Here is an 8,547-nt window from a genome sequence, read left to right on the forward strand (position 1 = left end):
AAAATTTTCGATTTTGATTTTTTTGCATATTTGAAGTAGGTAAGGGCATTGTTTTTGATTTATTCCCAATTAATTTTTAGCTTAGGTCCTTAATAGACCAGTGCCAATAATTTTTGAAAATAAAAAAATTATTAGCAGCATATTGGCGATTGGAGGATATACTACTAGCGCCGTAGTGGTCAAAAATTCTAACGAAATCTACAGGACGGAAGGAACTAGCGCCACCTAGCCTTCACAAATTGGAAATAGTTTTGTTTACTTTTTTCTAAAAATGGCGTCCGTGTCAGACGTCAAAACAAATTTCACAAAAAAAAAAAACAAGATGTCGGATGTTTTGACACCTTGACGTGTCTTGTCATTTCTCACAACAAGATGGAGCTGGTTCCTTCCGTCCTGTTAATTTGGTTGCAAATGTTGACCACCGGTAGCGCATTTCAACTTTACCAATCGCCAATGGGTGGTGGGAAAATTTAGGATAAATGGTATATGAAAGGGGAAAAATAAATTGGCCACAAAAAAATTGGGGGAAAGGGGGTGGGTGGGCGAAAAAGTGGGGTGGGTGTCAAAAATCATGGTTTTTTACGATTTCTGTCAAAATTAGACGTCCTATCGAAAAGAGTAAAATGCAAAAGTTGTAGGTAGTATAAATGTCTACAACTTTTACTCAAACAATTTTTTTCTATAACCTCAAAAATATTGAAAAAAATGCAAAAATACGATTTTTTTATTTTTTATTTTTATCTTTCACAAAAATAGTTGGATTTTAACAAAACTTGGTTAAAAATTACTTAGTTATGTTTTCTATCTATTAAAAATGTTTTTTGATCAAAAACTTAATTTTTGGATTTTTGACGAATTTAATTTGAAAAAATAGCCTATTTTTCAATCAAAAAAGTTACCGAAAAAATTTTTGATTTTTGAAAAGTTTGGAATGCAATTATTTAGCTTAAAACGGTTTTTTAAAGATTGTGTGGAAAAACTATACTTTTGTTTTAGAAAATATTGAGAAAAATTGAAAAGAACAAAAAAACGATTTTTAAAATTGATTTTTCCGTAAATGACAGTAATATTGGCCAGAAATAATTTTCAATAGAAACCAAATTATACTTTTCTAATGGTCATTGACCTTTTTAATTTGAATCAAGCACTAAAATAGCTCTAAAGTGCAAAGTTTTTGAGATATTGAATTTTGAACGTCGCATATACTATTTTTCTGATTTTTGGTAATATGGTAATATGTCAAAAACGTGATGTGATAGAATTTTTCTGACTTCAGATTCAAGCTCAGCGCACAAAAAACCATTAGAAAAATATACTTTGATTTCTATAAAAAAAAAAACTTTTTGACTAGTGAAATCGAACAGGGCAGAAAAAATCGAATACCTTGTTCGATTTCACTAGTCATAAAGTGCGCTGAGCTCGAATCTGAAGTCAGAAAAATTCTATCACATCACGTTTTTGGCATATTACCATGCCAAAAATCAGAAAAATAGTATATGCGACGTTCAAAATTCAATATCTCAAAAACTTTGCACTTTAGAGCTATTTTAGTGCTTGATTCGAAATAAAAAGCTCAATGACCATTAGAAAAGTATAATTTGGTTTCTATTGAAAATTATTTCTCGCCAATATTACTGTCATTTACGGAAAAATCAATTTTAAAAATCGTTTTTTTGTTCTTTTCAATTTTTCTCAATATTTTCTAAAACAAAAGTATAGTTTTTCCACACAATCTTTAAAAAACCGTTTTAAGCTAAATAATTGCATTCCAAACTTTTCAAAAATCAAAAATTTTTTCGGTAACTTTTTTGATTGAAAAATAGGCTATTTTTTCAAATTAAATTCGTCAAAAATCCAAAAATTTAGTTTTTGATCAAAAAACATTTTTAATAGATAGAAAACATAACTAAGTAATTTTTAACCAAGTTTTGTTAAAATCCAACTATTTTTGTGAAAGATAAAAATAAAAAATAAAAACATCGTATTTTTGCATTTTTTTCAATATTTTTGAGGTTATAGAAAAAAATTGTTTGAGTAAAAGTTGTAGACATTTATTTGACTTTTTTCGATAGGACGTCTAATTTTGACAGAAATCGTAAAAAACCATGATTTTTGACACCCACCCCACTTTTTCGCCCACCCACCCCCTTTCCCCCAATTTTGTTGTGGGCAATTTATTTTTCCCCTTTCATATACCATTTATCCTAAATTTTCCCACCACCCTTATGCTGCTAATAATTTGTTCAACTTTTGCCTTCTGAAAACCGGATTGGCACTGGTCTATAAATAAGTCAGAAAATTCCAATTTTTTTTAAATTTTTTTTATTTTTATATGCAAATTGCGGTATCCAATTTAGTGTTTCTCTCTATAACTCAGAAGTATGATAAATGTAGATAAGATTAAAGCTTAAGTTTTTTTTTTCTTTTTCGACTTAAGTAGTTATTATTGTGGCCACAGATATGTCAAAATGTCATTTACCTATATAAACTAACCCAGCGATACGGTGTAAATGTTAAAAGTCATGTTCACACAGATACAAAAAAAGTTTTGATTAGATAAAGTGAATTTCTGTCAGTGAGAATTATAACTTCAATCGCGTGTACATGTGTAGGCATAGGGTAGAGTTGCCTAATTCCAGCCCTCTCCAGTTTCCGGCCACCTTTCGGAAAATCGTTATAAGTAGGGATTTCGTAGGGTTTATTCCAAAATTTTGCTCGTATGCTGTTCTCTTATATGTTAAGACAGCATACGAGTGAAAATTTGAAATAAACCCTTTTGAAATCACTAGTTATAACTATTTTGCGAAAGGTGGCCGGTAACTGGAGACGGCCGCAAATAGGCAACTCTACCCTACTTTTTTTTTAAATTGAACTCCGTTTGATTTGCCCTTCACTAAGAAAGGAATTCATAGCCTCACTCCACTTAATTTTTTTTTTTTCAAGTGTAAGATTGAGCAGGCTTTTGGCAACTCGCGTTATGAAGAGAGCCAAGTGTTTGCTTAAATTTAAACTTATGTCGTTTTCTATTGACTTTTGAGATTTTTGTGTAAAATTCTCAGATTTTCCACTGCAAATAGAATATGAAATCTAGTTTTGTAATTGTGTGCGAAATCTGTGCGTATAAAAAAAATAAAACAACAACAAATGTTAAGACAAATGTCAAACAGAGGAGTGTGTGTGAAAGTGCGTGTGTTTGTATGCGTGAATCTTGATAAAAATCCAGAATCAGATTCTTGAATCTCAGATTCATTTTTTTTGTCATTTTTTTGAATCTCAGGACGCAAATAGATCATGAAATCTGAGATTTGTCCACTATTTCCCCTCTTCACCCCCCCCTTTCAGCTGTCAAACTCACAAATCTCATTCTGAGATTCGTCAATAGAAAACGACATTATGAATACGAAATGAAAAAATCCTGATAAAGTAAATACTTGCGCATTTTACCATTAAATTCTCTACAGACATATGCTCGAAGAAAACTATGACTTCACTGACGACTATAAAAAACTGGACAATGTTTTCAAACAAATTTCAAAACTTTCTTCCTGTGACGTTTTCCATTGAGTTATGCCAAGTAAGTAACTAAGGTATTCATTAAAAATAGCTATAGGTATTATTAAGGTAGGAACACAGGTCACTGAATTGAAAAAGTTAATGTTGTGCTCAGTACTAATTCCTCTAACCCATTCAAGAACTAGATAGAAAGCGAGTTTAATCTTCAACTATATTAATTTATATATACCTACACGGACATTAACTTATCTACCTACCACCTACACACCTTTTTACCGTGAAGGATCAACCACCCTACCTCTCTTCGACATTGATGCACTGAATTGTCATAAATAAATTTAAATTTCCAACAAAGAATGTCTAACGCACCTAATTGTGTCCTAATGCTGTCATATTCGTTTACTTCTGCAATGGAGTGCATTTTATTTTCATTCAATTGCACGCAAGTCCTTGCCTTTAAAAATCAATAAACTCCCCACTATGTTGCACAAAAGCTCCCTTCTATTCTATCTTGTATGTATAATCACTCTTAGGCACCGCCTTCATTTAAATATATTCACTCACCTTCTCTAACTTCAAAATACAAATTGAATAATTCATGAATGTCTTTCATAAAAAGAAGGCGTGTCTACGCATGGAGAGGTATTCGTCCAATGACATGCCTTAAAACAGGTTCCTAAACGTCAACGCCTCATAGCATTAAATCACTAACACAAACCAATTATAATACACAAATACTATCTCATCGCATTGAGTGTAGTCATCTTCTTTTGACACACGAGACATGTCGTAAATTAGAGTGAGAAAGAATAATTATTGTGAATAAAAATGGCATCAGCCATTTATTTACACAAATGTTTTTGGCTCGCCAACAAACGGGAACATCGCAACTGTCAAACGACACAACAGTCGCTGTTCAACTCGAAAAGTTTAAGTGCTGTGCGCGAGACGTCTGACATCAACGGACGGTCAAAATTAAGGCAGTGTTTGCATTACAAATAAAAAACAAAAAAAACATTTAATTCACGTTGCGTTTTTTTGTCAAATATTTATGCAAAATTTTTGATAAGTTGTTTACTTGTTTTGCTGCCATAATCGATTTCGAAGAATTTTTTATTAATCTAATTTATGCGCAAAACAGGGTGACACCATATACCTGCTCCATCTGTCACCCGTAGATACCTAGCTCTGTGAAATCAAATCGGTCGGCGGAATTTCACAGGGTATTTTACAAAAATGTGTCGTACTGCCTAAACACACATCAAAATAACAAATTGGATTAGAAGAGAATGTGTTCAGTGTAAACATGTTTGATATTGAAAGAATGTCATCTGAAAGTGTGCAATAAAACATCATGTTTCGCGTGTGCTGCTGATGTGTGCAATATATATATATATATTTGTTTTTAATTGTGTGTTTTGCCTTTTGTCATGTAACGCGCATTATTTTGTAAATATGTCGGCCGCCATCATTAACTAATTGGATCGCCAACAATTTTTGCGTTATCTGCATTCTGCCATACCATTAGCAATTACAGTAAATTAACAACTGTCATCGTGTGTCAAAAGATCAATTTTTTGAAAGCGCTTTTGCTTATTATAGAGATACTGACAAAAGTGTTATATTCTATTATGAGTTTACTATGATGGTTTATGAATCATAAACTGTGAATTTTATTATTCAACAACAAAAAAGTGTGTTTTGTGGCGAATTTCTGTGTGAAATTAAAAATTAAGCAAACGGATATCTTCTTAACATTTATTTCTTTTGAGGATTATAAAAGAAAGAAACAAAAAAAAAAACGGTTGGTAAAAATATAACTCCAACTTACTTTATTTATTTTAAACTCAAGTGTATATTTATGAAAAGAGCCAGTTGGATGGGTGCATCATTAAAGTGACATAACCCTATAAAATTTTATAGTCATTTTTCTAATTGAAAATATAAAGTAATCAAACTTTTATATATCTATTAATCACATTAGACATTATTAGGTTCATAAAATTTTCCATCACTTAATTTCACTTGCCTCAAAAATTCAAAAAATTCCGCAAATATTCTGAATTTGTCAATTTGAATAGAGCAAAAGGAATTTCATTAACCATTTTGTTGTTGTTGTATTTTTTTTTTTAATTTACTGATGCTGAACGAATGAAAATAGCAAATCTATAAATAACTTTCTTGACTAGGTGTATAACAATAAGAAGAATTCACGTACCTAGCTATATGGCTACATTGTTTCTTAAATTAGCGATACCTACATTTAATATGTTTTTTAACAAAAGATTTGATTCGTTGAGAAAAAGTTGCTAACAATTAGTTTTCTTGAATTTTTGATTTTTAAAAAATAATTTTTTTTTTTAATAACTTTAACTTAAGTTGTAATGATGCTGATGAATCTCGGCAATAAATGAATTTTATTTTACTTATACCTAAAGATGCTCAAAACACGCAAAAGTACGCGGTAACGTTGAAAAAAGTGTATAGTAATGTATAGTAATACCGCTGTGCCGCTAGCGCTACCGTATAACACTTTCTGATGAAGAAGTCTTAAAGGTTTCCCCTGAAAAAGTAGCCAATGGATAACAGCCCTATTCTGCTATTCGATTCACGTGAATCGAATAGCACATAGGGCCGTAAAATTTTGATCTTCTCTACAGAAAAAAGGGATTAAATTGAAGGCTGGCTCAACCATAGTAAATTAAAGCATTCTGTTAAGTTCCCAAATATACTAATTGGGCTTTTACTGCATCTATATATTTGTCGTTTGTTTTACTTGCATAGTAGAAATTTCACGATAAACCACAACAAAAATATCCCATTATTGTTGTTTTCAATGTAAATCTAGAACCTTTGTCAAGATAGAATTTGACTTTAGGCTTTAGAATTCAACAAAGTTTACACCAGGACTGTTATATTAAACAGAAAAAAGTGCTATTCAAAGTGTGAAAATACTTTTTTAAACGGATTTCAAATTAAAATGATTGCCCCTCATTTTTTACGAGTTCAAAGGTTTTTTCATTTGAGAAATAAGATTCAATCAATGGATCTCAAGAACCGCTCAATCGATTTATTTTTTGTTAAGGTTCTTACTTTATAAAAAAAATAGCTGACCTGTGTGAACTTCGAAAAACCTCATAAATTAAAGTTTTTTTATTAAGATGAAATAATTGCTCATTAAGTTCAATTAATTTAGAATAATCAAAATGAAAATAATTGTAATTATGATTATATTGAAATGAATGTTATTCACGTGCCAGCTAAGAACTTACTTTATGTTAACCTATTTGCTGGATGGCTTGGACTTTCAATTCTTATTCAAAGATTGTGATTTGTTGACCTTAATGACGAATTCAAAATGAATACAAAATAGAATCTGTTTAAACCCGAATGACATAGTATTAGTAGGGGTCATCTGAATTTTCGGAACGACGAACGAACTTTCTCATCTTGATCCACAGCTTTGATTTTTACCAATTGTGATATTTGTAGTTGACAATCATGCTCATGTAAGTAACATTTTTGATGAACTCTTCTTTCGTTCCCTGCAGGCAGACAATGCAAAATCGTAGCTAGAACTGGAGTCGGAAAAGCTGTCAAAACTTTTAGAAAATTAAAATGTATACACTACTTTGTTTTTGAGCTTGTGTAAATTCTTAGGTGAGAAAGATTTGGAACAGAGTAGGTATATAAACACATTTAAAAAAAATACGAGAATCTTAAAACACTTACTCAGCCAAATCTGTAAGTAACCAAGTTACGGTTAGTTTTTTTTAGATTTTGAGAGTTGGAAATTATTTGTACTCTTTCGTTGAAGCTTTTAACATTTCTTTCAACTGCAAGTTCCATAGTGTAAACATTTCACTAAGTAACTTCTGTAAGTTTTACGTAATAGTATTCTCCGTATAACAGTTAAGTAATTTTATACCTTTGGCTTTAAGGTTATTAGGTATCTCTTTAATTATTTAACTTTATGAAACTTGCAGACACCAAACTTTAATTTCTCGGCATTAACGAATTTATTCTTGTTGAAGGAACAGTGTTTGCTCATAACTATTTTTTGGATACGCCTCACCGATTAATCGTTTACTCGATTAAATTTTTCAATTAATGTATTTGTTTTTCTTTGTTATTCATTCAATTTATAAGCATGTTTTTGATGATGTTTTACATCCGAAAATCACTTTAACTATTACTTAACTATTTTTAACGAAAAACCCGGCAAATTTAGAACATTTAACCTACAAAAGACGCACAAACACGCAACAATATAGGTAATAACCGTTGTAATAGGCAAGTTCCGTTGGGCTTTATGGAAATATTCATGATCATGATTTTTTTCAAAATTAAACAATTAAGCAGTACACATTAATACTCAAAACAACACATCTAATAACAGTAGTTAACAGCTACCAACAGATATTATTGCAAATACTTGCTTAAATGAAGCGAAAAAGTATCAGGTTTGTAATCGGGGAACAAACTTGTTTGTTTATGCTTAACACATCTAATCTCCTTTCATTTAAAAACTATCGAAGCTCTTACCACGAGTTTATAAAAGCTGATAAAAGCTAGTTTTAAAAGCTTTAAGAACATTTGTATATATAAAAAAAATGTATAAAGAAATATTTTAAAATTTAAATTTGAGTAGCTTAGTTTTTCACCGGGTGATAATTAATAGAGCTGGGCAAATCGTTCATTTCAAAAGATCGAATCGTTCAAAGATTGATTTCACCAAAGATTCGGTCTTTTCTATCAATCGTTCTTTCGTTCATTTAATGGAAACCATTTCTTTTTCACTCATTTCGTTCTGACAAATGAGAGAAGAAACAAGAAATCGCGTATAACCTGAAATATTAACATTTCAATGCAACCATATAAAACAATTTTTCGTTTATATTTTCTATGAGAGTTTTTTTTTAAATCTAATTATCTCCGCTTTTCCACTTCGTGGTTTTTGATTGTAAACGATTTGGATGAACGAAACGTACTTTTCTACTTCGTACTTTCTTATTTTATGAACGAGATTGATAT

The sequence above is a fragment of the Episyrphus balteatus genome, chromosome 1, assembly GCF_945859705.1.
Source record: "Episyrphus balteatus chromosome 1, idEpiBalt1.1, whole genome shotgun sequence".
Classification (NCBI taxonomy): domain Eukaryota; kingdom Metazoa; phylum Arthropoda; class Insecta; order Diptera; family Syrphidae; genus Episyrphus; species Episyrphus balteatus.